Source organism: Anomaloglossus baeobatrachus, chromosome 8 (assembly GCF_048569485.1).
Source record: "Anomaloglossus baeobatrachus isolate aAnoBae1 chromosome 8, aAnoBae1.hap1, whole genome shotgun sequence".
NCBI classification, from domain to species: Eukaryota; Metazoa; Chordata; class Amphibia; order Anura; family Aromobatidae; genus Anomaloglossus; species Anomaloglossus baeobatrachus.
This window is the reverse complement of record NC_134360.1, coordinates 68,379,473-68,392,772: the sequence shown is the minus strand read 5'-3', so window position 1 is coordinate 68,392,772 and position 13,300 is coordinate 68,379,473. Positions and strand designations below refer to the sequence as shown.

Here is a 13,300-nt window from a genome sequence, read left to right as displayed (position 1 = left end):
ATCAATTCAGCGTTTTTGCTGCAAATTTCACCCATACTAATGATTGGGAAAAAATCTGCACCAAAAATGTGCAGCAAAAAAATGCATCAAAAGAGCACTAAAAACGTCGATTTCTGCCTCTGCATTTTTCCTGCCAAGAGATACAGAAATTTCTTCACCAAATACTTTACGTGTGCACATAGCCTTACAGTTCCAGCAAAGTTTATGCGATTTATATAAATATCCTGCCCTCTGTGCTTCTTTTTTATGCAACAAAACCTACCTGCGGTGCACATTTTAAGTCCACAACTTGACAATTTCTCCTGTGGCTTCCCTTAGGGGTACTTTATACGCTGCAGCATAGCGATTGCTAGCGATATCGAGCGCGATGGCACCCGCCCCGTCGTACATGCGATATCTTGTGCTTGCTGCCGTAGAGAACATTATCGCTACGGCAGCTTCACACGCACATACCTGCCCTGCGACGTCGCTGTGACCGCCGAACAATCCCTCCTTCAAGGGGGAGGTGCATTCGGTGTCACCGCAACGTCACTAAGCGGCCGGCCAATAGAAGCGGAGGGGCGGAGATGAGCGGGACATAAGATCCCGCCCACCTCCTTCCTTCCTCATTGCCGGTGGAGGCAGGTAAGGAGATGTTTGTCGTTCCTGCGGTGTCACACATAGCGATGGATGGTGCTGCAGGAGCGACAAACAACATCGTACCTGCAGCAGGAGCAACATTATGGAAATGAACAACGTGACACAGATCAGCGATTTTTGTCGCTTTTGCGCTCGTTCATCGTCGCAGGTAGGATTTACACGTTGCGATGTCGCCACCGGCGCAGGATGTGCGTCACTAACGACGTGACCCTGCCGATATATCGGCCGCGATGTCGCAGCGTGTAAAGTACCCATTAGTTTTCGGTGCAGATTTTTCCCATAGACTTGTATTAGATGCAGAAAATCCACAGATAAAAAATGGAAATGCGTTTTTAGTGCGTTTTCACTGCGGAAACCCATCAAAAATGCACGTATCAATCTCGTTTTGTCAAAAAACTAGGAAGTATTAAAAACAAAGCCACTTTATTAAAACATGACTCCAAAAACAGACAGTAGCGTAAAAAATGTGATAAAAACGCAATAACCTAATTTAATTAATAGGGGCAGAAATTCTGCATCATCAAAACTCACCAAACGCTCATTCTGGGAGTGCAGCCTTTGGAGTTCTTGCATTTTTTTTTCATTGTGTTTTATATGTGTTTTTATCATGGTTTTTTTTTCAGGTTTTTGCCTTCTTTTGGTTTTTCAGGTTTTAAAGAAAACGGCTTTATCTTTGATAAAACTTTATTGCTAAAGTCGTGTGCTGATCACATGCATTTTATGTGCGTTTCTGCACAGTGCAGTTTTGTTTGGCTGCGTTTTGGGGCAGAAAAAAAAATGAGCATGTCAATTCTTTTCTGCATTTTCCTGCGTTTTTCCACCCATGCAATGCATTGAAAAACGCAGCAAAACGCAGTAATCAAAAACACAGCAAAGCGCAGCCAAAAACACGGTAAAAGGCAATTCATTTTTACCGCTGTGTTTTTACTGAGAGTGCGTTTTTGTGGGTTTTTAGCGGAAAAAAAAACACAAAAAAGCATCAAAAAGAAGCAATGTGCGCACAAAGCCTTAAATGGAAATGATAAAGTGCAAAAATTGCGGCCACCGCATTTTTATGCCGCTTGCTAAAACCTGCGGATTTATCTAGAAGATCCAGATAAATCCGCAGGTTTTCTGAGTCAAAATCCGCAGGTACATAGTCCCGTGGGCACATAGCCTTAAGGCCGCTTTACACGCTGCGATATCGTGACCGATATCGCTAGCGTGGGTACCCGCCCCCATCTGTTGTGCGACACGGGCAAATCGTTGCCCGTGCCACACAACATCGCCCAGACCTGTCACACGTACTTACCTGCCCGGCGACGTCGCTGTGACCGGCGAACCGCCTCCTTTCTAAGGGGGCGGTTCGTTCAGCGTCACAGCGACGTCACAGCTGCGTCACTGAACCGCCGCCCAATAGCAGCGGAGGGGTGGAGTCTAGATGAGCAGGACGTAACATCCCGCCCACCTCCTTCCTTTCGCATAGCGGCCGGGAGGCAGGTAAGGAGAGGTTCCTCGTTCCTGCGGTGTCACACGGAGCGATGTGTGCTGCCGCAGGACCGAGGAACAACTTCGTTAATGCTGCAGTAACGATATTTGAGAATGGACCCCCATGTCACCGATGAGCGATTTTGCATGTTTTTGCGACGATGCAAAATCGCTCATAGGTGTCACACGCAACGGCATCGCTAATGCGGCCGGATGTGCGTCACCAATTCCGTGACCCCAACGACTTCGCATTAGCGATGTCGTAGCGTGTAAAGCCCCCTTTAGGCTGTGTGCGCACACTGCATTTTTTATGTGTTTTATTTTGTGTTTTTTTATGCATTTTTTATGCTTTTTTTGGTGTTTTTTATATGTTTTTGGTGCGTTTTTTAAGTGTGTTTTCCTATGCGTTTTTGATACATTTTTGGTGTGTTTCTTAATGCATCTTTTGGTGCGTTTTTGATGCATTTTATGCCTCTAAGGGCATGTACGCACGTTGCGTTTTTTCATGCGTTTCCGCAGCGTTTTGAGCAGCAGCGTTTCAATGCCAAAAAGCTTGCGTTTTGATTTCTAAGCAAAGTCTATGGGAATTTAGCAAAATTCGTCCGCACGATGCTTTTTTAAATGCAGCGTTTTGAGTGACAACATTTAGTCAAAATCTCTGCGTTTTTAAAAGCAGCATGTCAATTCTTTTTTGCGTTTTGGCAGCGTTTAGCTAACATTGACGTCAATGACAGTTGTGAAAAAGCATCCAAAATCAAAATCCAAGTGTTTTACATGCATTTTTGATGCTTTTTTGCCAAAATTAAAGCATGGGTTTTTGGCATTATAGTGAGGTCAAGAGGTTTCCTTTTGCCCTCACATCCAGCCTGACTAAAAAAAAAAAGAGTCAAACAATAAGTTAAATTTATTTTTTACATAAATATTAAATCTCAATAATCTTTTTAGGAAAATTATCATTCTAATGTATGATTTAAAGCATAATTTATTTTTTTTTCAATTTTTTTCCTAGTGTTTGAATGTTCAAACTTTATTTAGTAGTGTCTTTGTATTGAATACGCATCCAATTTTAAGCACTGAAAATGCATGTAAAACGCGGTCAAACACGGCAAAAACGCATGCGTATTTCCTGCGTTTGTGGTCAAAACCAAATTTGACAATGACAAATTCTGCCAGAGGATGCATTAATTTCTGCAAGTTACTGAACGCAACGTGCGCACATGGCCTAATGCTGCGTATTGCACTGCAGCGTAAATGCATGCGTCCTGCGTCCCCTGCACAATATATGAAGATTGTGCATGATACGTGCGCACGTTGCTTTTTTGAACGCAGCAATTTGGGTGCTAAAATTTTGACCCAAATCCGTCCGTTCATAAAAGCAGCATGTCAATTATTTGTGTCTTCTGGATGCAGCTCCCGCGCTGTCTATGATGGGAGCAGCAGCCATAGCGCATGAAATCGGCTTCTTTTAACAAATATACTGCATTCATTCTGCAGAGATTTGAAGCGCACATGTGCTGTCAAATCGCTGCAGAATATTCTGCAGTTACGTGCGCATGAGCCCTTAAATGCGGTTTTTGATGCATTTGTTGGTGTGTTTCTTAATGCGTTTTTTTGTGTGTTTTTTGATGATTTTTTTGATGCATTTTTCCGGTGTGTTTTTCGATGTGTTTTTTGATGCATGTTTTGGTGTGTGTTTCTTAATGCATGTTTTGGTCCGTTTTTTGATGCATTTTTGGTTTGTTTCTCAATGCGTTTTTTTATGCTTTTTTTATGCTGTAATGTGTTTTTTAGTATATTTTTATGCATTTTTTGGTGTGTTTGTTTTATGTTTTGGTTTTTATGCATTTTTTTTTTTTATGCGGTTTTGGTGTATTTTTTATGCATTTTTGGTGCTTTTTGTGTGTTTTTTTATGCATTTTTTTGGTGTTTTTTTAATGTGTTTTTATGCATTTTGCGATGCATTTTTTGATGCGTTTTTCTGCCCCAAAAAAGCTCCTAAAACTCAGCGTGCGCACATATCCTTACGCTATGTGTCAATACGCAGCAGGAAAAGAAAAACGCATCAAAATTAAAGCTGGAATCCGGATTCATTACTCCGCTTCCGAATATTTCTTTAATATTGGTATATCTTAAACCAAGGATATAACAGAGTGTCTTAGGTGGATGATTTAGGCAGAAGTATATCCATAGAGATCTCAGAGATCTCTATGCTGCCCCCCTCCCCCAATAATCAGCACATAGGGGGTTAATAGTGAACAGATTCGGCACTGAGGGCATGGTTTGGGCACAATGACAAAATAATAAAGGTTTTCTGTGGAAACTGCCTCCTGCCTGTCTCCTATCTCTGACTTAAGGAGGATATGACAGAAAACAGGAATCTTCAGACGATAATATCATTAGACCTCAAAGTTATTAATGTGTAAACTCATTTCTTCAATCAAAATTCCTATTTTGGCCTCTTCTCGAGGATTTTGTGAAGAAAATCGTCATTTACAGCACTTCCTGTGATTACAAGACACTTCCAAGGCACCTTACTATTATTAAATGACAAAAGTGCACCCCTAAAACACCGGGACTGGGGAGAAAGGGGGAGTTGGAGGAGGGGGGAGAGTGACAAAATAAAGCTAAAGAAGGGGGAGAAAAAAAAAAAGGGGGTGGAGGAAGAGCGAAAAATGCCCTAAAAAAAAAAATTAAAGAAGGCAGAGAGTGAAGGAGGAGAGGTGCGCGCATGCGCAGTGGCGGCCTCTGGGCCATATTGGAATGAGGCAGTGAGCAGCGGTGGGGGGTGAGGAGCGGAGAGGAGGCAGCACCGGGCCCTGCAAATCTGCCTGGAAAAAGTCCGGACGGGTAAGGAAAAGCTCTGCAACGGGTCTCCTCAGACAGGGGGGAGTCTGGGCTGCCTCAAGAGGGGCTTTTCTCCCCTTTTTGGGGCTTCTGGGCTTTTTTAAGAGCTTCCCAAGTTTGCAACAATGTATTCCTGTAGGAGGATGTTGTGTATATGTGTGAGCATGGGAGGGGGCAGCTGCACTTAGTGCATGGATATGTGTAGTGCCAGGGCTGCCTGTGCCCGGTGCTGACACTCTGCCCCCCACTCTGTATTCTCCCAACACTTTGGGGTCTGATAGAAATGACGGCAAAGAAAAAAAAAATCACAAAATAAAAAACACAACAACTTCATGCAAAGTCAGCAGCTACATTGCATCGTGTGGGAATGCTGGGGAGAGGCAGGTATTGGGGGTCTGCATGGAGAAAATGGGGGGAGACCTTCATTTTAACCCTTCACAAGTGAGGATAAAAAAAATGCACGCCTAGGATTGGCTGTAAAATCCGTCCATACAATACAATGGGACTTGTGCCTTTTCATGGTGTCCTTAAATATTTAACCCATTCAGTGCTCTGTTCCTTCTAGGTTAGACCACCGCCCCCTTCCCTTTTACTTTTTGTCATTCACTTTTTTTTTTTTTTTATTTGATCCACATTCCTTTTTTTTTTTTTTTCTTAGTGTGTGCGTGTGTGTATATAATATCAAATTATATAGCACTATTTACATACATTGGCAACACCGTCCCCATTGGGGCTCACAATTGGAATGTGAAAGAAAACCGGAAAACCCACCAAAGGAATCCCATGCAAACACACAAATTCCTGTATATATAATATATATAATTATATTATATTTTTTTTAACTTTTATATTCCTCCTTTGTGGATTAGGTTCACACCTTTGCATATTTTACACACCGGTTGCTAAACAGGACCCTGCCAATAAGTCGCCCTGTTTGTAATACGTTTTTAGGTTCTTCAATGCTATAAAAAACCTGTGGATTTAGGGTCCCCCCTTAAGATGATTGGATAAAATATGCAGGGATGCATTGCCAAAGGAATAGACATGTTGCAGATTTTTAAAAAGGCAGCAAAAGTCAATTTGGGTACAGATGACACCCCCCACCCCCCCAAAAAAAAACCACAAATAAAAAAAAAAAAAAAAACAGCATGTGGTTAAAATTAACTTGCATCTCATCCACTTTGCTGACACTTTAAGATGCGCTGGATTTTACGTACGTAACATCTGTGTTTCAATGTTGGGCATAATAGATCGATATGTAGCCCCTTTTCTCTTGTACAGACGTCACCATGGAATCAATGGTGCTATATAAGTAATTCATATTATTTTGACATATTGTGTGTATGTATGTGTATAATATATAGGATTTGCAGATAAACATATTTATTTCCTATATTAATTTGTAATATAATTTTTACTATATACTATAATATACTATATGTATAGTACTATATACACATTATTTTATATAGTGTCTATATGATGGCTTGTAGGCATTAGAGATTGATCACACTTTTGCATTGAGGTTTTTTTCATATGACCAACCTCCTACATAAAATGTACTTTTGATGCCTGACACTTTGACCTATTTATCTTCATTTTCCCTGGGGTACGCCGACAAATCAGCAGTAAAATGAATGAACGGCAATATACAAAGCATCTTGGTCCCCCTTTTTTTTTTTTTTTTTTTTGCAGCAGCATCTTTATCAAAAACTATGCTATAGATATGGTAATTTTAAGGTTTTTTATTTTTTTGGGGGGGAGAAACTTTAAGAACTTCAGAATTTGAAAAAAATAAATATTCTCATGACTGCTTTTATGTACATTTTTCTTTTTTCTTAAGGCGACGTGCACACAGAGTACTTGCTGCAGAAATTTTTTACAATGAATCTGCATCTTTGGGCAGAAAAATGCACCAATAATGAGGTGCGTTTTTTTTGTTTTGTTTTTTTTTTTTTGTTTTTTTTTTTTTTTTTTTTTTTTTACAATGAAATAAGTGGGTGGGAGGGTTGGGGAAAACGTACCAAGAATTGACATGCTGTAGACTATTTTCTGCACCAAATCTGCAAGGAAAAAATAAGCAACATGTGCACAGCACTTCAGGAATCTCATTGATTTTGCTGCCATAAAGGATAGATGTGCAGGTTTGTGACAACTGCACCAAAAACGCAGTGTGTGCACATGATCTAACCATTGTCTGGTGCCATAGGGTCACTTTGACCTCATGCAGATTGATACAACTAGTGATAGATTTATCTATTTATTTATTTTCATGGTACTAGTTAAAGGGAATCTGACACCCTTTTGCCTTTTTTTTTTTTCGTTTTTTGTATGCCTCTTGGATGAGAGGTCGTTTGGCAAAAATCCTCTTTTATATCTTCTATCTTCCAGGCTATGGGGTGTGTGCTGCCTGGCAGATAAGCCGGCCTCCAGTCTTCATTACACAGGATTCCTCCTCCCCTTCTCTTCAGAGTACCTGTGATGTCAGGTGCGCAGCCAGAAATCACTCGCCTGCGCATTCTGCCTGCCCATCTCTCCTCATTACTGTGAAGGAGCAGTGACTCACTGGTGCCTGCGCACAGCAAAATTGAAGTCTGTGCTCACCGAAGGGCAGAACAGTACAGGGAAGGGCGGCAGGCATAATGTGCAGGCGCAAGATATCCAGCCACCAGAAAACAAAAGGGGATGAATAATCCTGTATAATGAAGACTGGAGGCAGGCTTATCTTCTGGGCAGTGCATGCCCCATAGCCTGGAAGATAGAAGATATAAAGGAGGATTTTTGCTAATCCACCCCCTCATCCAGGAGGCATACAGGTATGGCTAATTTCACCTCTATGCCACCTGTATGCCCATATTGATAACTAAAAAAAATTAAAAGGGTGACAGATTTCCTTTTTAACTTTTAAATATATGTAGGCTGAGTTCACATGTCCTGTAACCATCCGTTAGGACAGATCCAGCAGATCTGTGGGGGGGGGGGGGGGGGGGGGAGTTGTGCAGAGAAGACCTTTTCGTCCTTTGTTGAATAACTGATGTCTGCCATGTTCGTTTATTTTAACATAGGAGTCGATAGAGAACGGATCTGTTAACAAACTATTTATTTTCCATTTGTAACGGCTCCAGTAGGAAAAAAAAAAAAAATTTGATACACTTGGAAGAAAATGGATGGCTACATAGCAATCCATTAACGGCTCGGTTCTCCATAGACTCCAATATTAAAACAAAAAAAAAAAATAAAAAATTTGATCCGGCAGAAATCAGTTATTTAACACAGGACAAAAAAAAGTTGTTTGCAAAGTTGTTTTTTTTTGCCAATGGATCTCTGCAAGATTCATTCTAATGGATGATTATAGGACATGAGAACTCAGCCTTATGTATTAAAAAAAAAAAAATCATACCTGTCTCATCCAGAAAAGTGGGATGATTTTTTTTTTTTTTCTTGTCACCCATGTGCAATCCTCTTTACAGTAGCTGTAATCAATAATTTACAGGAATGTTTAGTTTCCTGTGTTACAGAATTGTAATGTATCCATAAAAATCAGTTGTCGCATGGTGCTTTCCCCCCCCCCCCACCCATAGATTTAATTGGGTGAGTGTCATCTGATTTCAGCTCCATATTTAATCATGTTGTAATTTTTTTTTTTTTCCTTTTGTAAACGGATTTTCAGTGAGAAATTTGTCAGCACTGCCCCATAGAATAACATGAGTCGGCGTGTTATCCAGTTGTCCGGTTTTTACCATAGTGTGAGCCCCAACACTGATCTTTGGTGATCGGTTACATGTTTGCTGATCGATCGTTTAATAACCTATTTAGACATTGCACAGATCGTTTTGTCTACATAGGATGTCATCGTTCTCTCCTGTTAATAAAGAAGGACACTATAAAGACAAAGCGCTGCCGAGAACGATTTTTTTTTTTTTTTTCTTTTTAACCAAGCTAAAAAATAATTTCATTTGATGAACGAGGCTGTGTTCACACAATCAGGTCGTTTATTCCAGAAATGGATTTGATAGGAGGAAAAGTCTCAGTACTTTTTACAGGTGTTCACTGTTTAAGACTATGTGCGCAGGCTGGGGATTTACCGCGGATTGGCTGCAGAAAATGTGGCTAACATTCCTGCAGTCATTCTCCAGCAAAACCTATGGGTATAAAAAAAAAAAATGGTGTTTTTTTTAATAAATATATATATATATATATCTCTGCGGAATTTCCGCTGTGACATTAATGTACATATCACTTCTTTTCTGCAGGTACCTGTGGTTTTACCATTAACTAGTGGTAAAAACCCGCAGGGACGAACCTGCGGAAAAAAACGCAGAAATTCCGCAGCAAATCCACAACATCCCGCAGTGAAACCGCATGCGGAATTTGCGCTAGAATTTCTGTCGCGGGTGCAGGATTCTTGCAGAGATCCAGAATTTTCTTAAGAAAATTCAATTTTCTATTGCGCACATGGCCTAAAAGGTATCTGCCAGTAGGATCCACCCTCCTAAGCCGTCTATATAGGCATGTAGGTCATAGGAAGCTGAATAAAATGACACTTTGATATCTGCGCTCCAATTTCTTAGGCTGCTTTCACACATCCGGTTTTTGCAGTGCGGCTAAATCCGGCTCTAAAACCTATGCTGCGAAAAAACCGCATCCTTTGCATACGTTTTTTTACATGCGGCCCGTCTGGTTTTTGCCGTTTGCGGCACGCTACTGAGCATGCGCAGTGCAAAAAAACGCATGCGGCGGCCGGAGGCGGTTTTTGCCGCATCCATAGGCATGCATTGGAAAACGCGACGCATCGGAAGGATGCGTTTTTTTTTGCCGGACAAAAAAACGTGCCAGGCAACGTTCCCTCCGGCCGCCGCATGGGCTAAATATGCCGTATGCAGCAAAACCGGACCCAACGCAAGGCCATGCGGCACAATCCGGCACTAATTAAAGTCTATGCGGAAAAAACGCAACCGGCGTCAAAAAAAAACAAACGGTTGCGTTTTTTCTGCAAAGAGCCGAATTGTGCTGCACAACAAAAACCGGATGTGTGAAAGCAGCCTTATCACAGAAAAATCCACATTCTTGTTAATATGCAAATTAGCTGTTAAAATCCATGGTCAGGACATGGATCTTCCTGAAAATCGGCCTTCAGAGCTTTTTTTTTTTTTTTTTTTTGCTTGAAAGGTGACGTTCCCAGTGTGAGATGTATATCAAAAGATCAAACTGTCAGTCGTTACATGTTTCACACTGGTAATGTACCCTGTCATGTAAAATAGGCTCAGGAGGCCAATTCTCTGGGAGATCTATGACCACCCCATAGACTTAAACAGCCAATTTACATATTAACCCCTTACCTTAACAACCGTGGGCAGTAAAATTACGTTCTAGCGGTCATAGTGTTAATCACCCCCGGCTGCTGCCAGCAGCCAGGGGAGATCGGCGCACATCTCGACTGATTTATACAGCTGACGTGTGCTTGCCAGGCAAGAGCGGAATTGTTATCCACCTGTGCCTTTTTAACCCCTTAAATGGAGCTGTCATTAAGTAAAAGCGCCATTATAACTGCTATCACGCTGAAACTTTACTTACAGGACGAAACCAGAAGTCACGTGATGTGATCACGTGGATCCGGTGGTTGTCATGGTAGCACAGGGTCATGTGATGACTACTGTGCTCACATGATTAATGTCCTGTAAACAAACAGCCGAGTACTGCCTGTTACAAGAGATGACCATTTCTCCCGGTCTGAGCGGTGCTGCTCTGATCTGGAGAAGTGAATGAGCGATCAGACTGCTGATTGTTATAGTCCCCTATAGGGACTAGTAAAATAAAAAAACAAACAAACAAACCTAAGTTCAAATCGCCCCCCTTTCTCCCCATTGAAAATAAAAAAAATATACAGTACACACATTTGATATCGCCACGTTCAGAAACGCCCGATCTATCAAAATATATAATCAATTAATCTGAACAGTAAACAAAGTAGCAGCAAAAAAATTCTAAACGCCAAAATTACGTATTTTTGGTTGTCACAAATTTTGCACAAAATACAATAACTGGCGATCAAAACGGAACATCTGCGCACAAATTGTACCATTAAAAACGTCAGCTTGAGACACACAAAAAATAATCAGTCACTGAGCCATAGATACCGAAAAATGAAAATGCTAAGGGTCGCGGAAAATGGCGAAAAACATACGCCACTTTTTTTTTAGACAAACTTCTGATTTTTTTTTTTTTTTTTTAACCCCCCCCCCTCCCAGATAAAATTAAACTTATTCATTTTTGGTGTCTATGAACTCGCACTGACCTGAGGCATTTCACCGACACATCAGTTTTACCATATAGTGAACACTGTGAATATAATATCTAAAAGAAAAAATAGTGCAACCGCACTTTTTTTTGCAGTGTTTCCACATTTGGAATTGTTTTGCAGTACTGTATGGTAAAACTCATAGTTCATTTAAAAGTACAACTCGTTCCGCAAAAAAACGAGTCCTTATATGACCATATTGACTGAAAAATAATAGGCCTCTTGGAAGAAGAATGGTGAAAAAAAAACGGAAAGCGCAAAATCGGATAGTTGTGAAGGGGTTAAGAAAAACATGGATTATTTTTGGATTAAGACATCAGATTGCAGGTATAATTTTTTTTCAGCTTTCTATGATGTACATGCCCATATAGACGACTTAGGAGGGCTGATCCGAACGACAGATTTTCTTTAAGATCTGTTTTTGACTTGAAAAACTTCTTCAACATCCTGCACATGGGAATGTTTGGTTTTTTTTTGTTTTTAATAATTTTCGCACATATTTTCCCATGTGAAACCCAAAGAAACCATGTGACTCCCATTTATTCAGTGGAAAATCCTTTTTTTGTCGTATGGTTTTGGATTTTTCAACATAGATGAGAAAATGACTTCAATAGGTGACGACATACCTCTTATTAAAGTGACTGAAGTTATAGTGGATTAGCCTCATGGAAAGTGGCCAATTCCATGCATGGACCAGCAGCAATTTAGGCTATGTTCACACATTGAGTATTTGGGTGCAGAAAATTCTGCGCCATTTCTGCATCTCTTGGCAGGAAAAATGCAGTGTCAAAATGCAGGTTTCTTGCCTGTGTTTTTTTATTTTTTTTTTTTTTTTTAATGCGTTTTTCAAATATAAGTCAATGGGTGAAAGAATTGACATGCTGCAGATTATTTCCGGCACCAAATCTGCAAGGAGAAAAAACTCAACATGTGCGTGACACTTCAGGATTCTCATTGACTTTGCTGGCATAAGGATTTGCACACTCAAACGTGATAAAAAGGCACAGTGTGCACACAGCCTTTAAACTACCAATCCATAGAAGAAATCTGTTTGGATATTTGCTATGTATTCTCTTGAAAAAAAGCTAGGTATCTCCTCTGGGAAAAAAATAATGCATATGAACATGTTGCATATTAGGCTACTTTCACACTTGCGTTCAGCGCATTCCGTCACTATGGAGAATAGCTCAGTCTGTTAACGCACTGCGCTATTCTCCATAGACTTATATGGACGACGCACTGTAACGCAAGTGTCTGTGTTGCATCCGCTGGACGACGCAGCGTCGTTATTTTGACGCTGCGTCGGGTGGATGGAACGCTGCATGTAGCGTTTTTCTGCGCTTGGAGTGTCAAAAAAACGCAACCTGCAGGAATCCGTTTGGCGTCCGTTGTTTTTATAATGGACGCCTATGGTGGCGGATTCCGTTAGAATGCGTCATTTGACGGATTCGGTTAACGCATCAGTCTTTACACAACTGCGCATGCCCAGATGTGTAAAGTCAAGGAAAAAAACCTATAACGGATTGCGTTATTTTGTACGATCCGTAGCATCCGTTGTGCCACTATATGCAAGGCATCCGTTGCATGCGTCACACAACGCAATGCTACAGATCCCGTCCAACGCAAGTGTGAAACTAGCCTTTGACATGGATTTCAACACTGAAATCACAAGATTTCTTCATCTAAAATCTGCCCATATTTTCCAAAACTTTTTCATGCCTTTATGTGCATTTTTGCCTTTGTGGGGACCCCCCCCTCCCCCACCCAAATACAATAAAACCGTGCCAAGGCCAGCGGGTATAAAAGCACCCTTCAAAATGAATAGGGAAAATGTGGTTCGTTTCTGCAACAGAAATTGACCTACTGATGAGAGAGAGAGAAAAAAAAAAAATATATATATATATTTGTGTTTATTTTTTTCTTTAAATGTGCAAATGAAAACCCATACCATGTGTATGAGGTGAAGTTAGATCTCGCAGGGTATGTGCATACGTTTAATACTTGCAACAGAAACATTTACTGCAAACTACTGGTTTCTTAGCAAGAAAAACA

At 40.8% G+C, this 13,300-nt stretch overlaps 1 protein-coding gene across 1 annotated transcript in view; it reads left to right on the top strand.

Moving 5' to 3' along the window:
• The first annotated feature begins 4,876 nt into the window (after window positions 1–4,876).
• SFMBT1 (Scm like with four mbt domains 1) overlaps window positions 4,877–13,300 on the top strand; it is a 182,669-nt gene continuing 174,245 nt past the window's right edge. The window contains exon 1 of the mRNA XM_075322086.1: window positions 4,877–4,953. The gene's annotated coding sequence lies outside the window, so the exon portion shown is untranslated. The remainder of the gene's footprint in view (window positions 4,954–13,300) is intronic.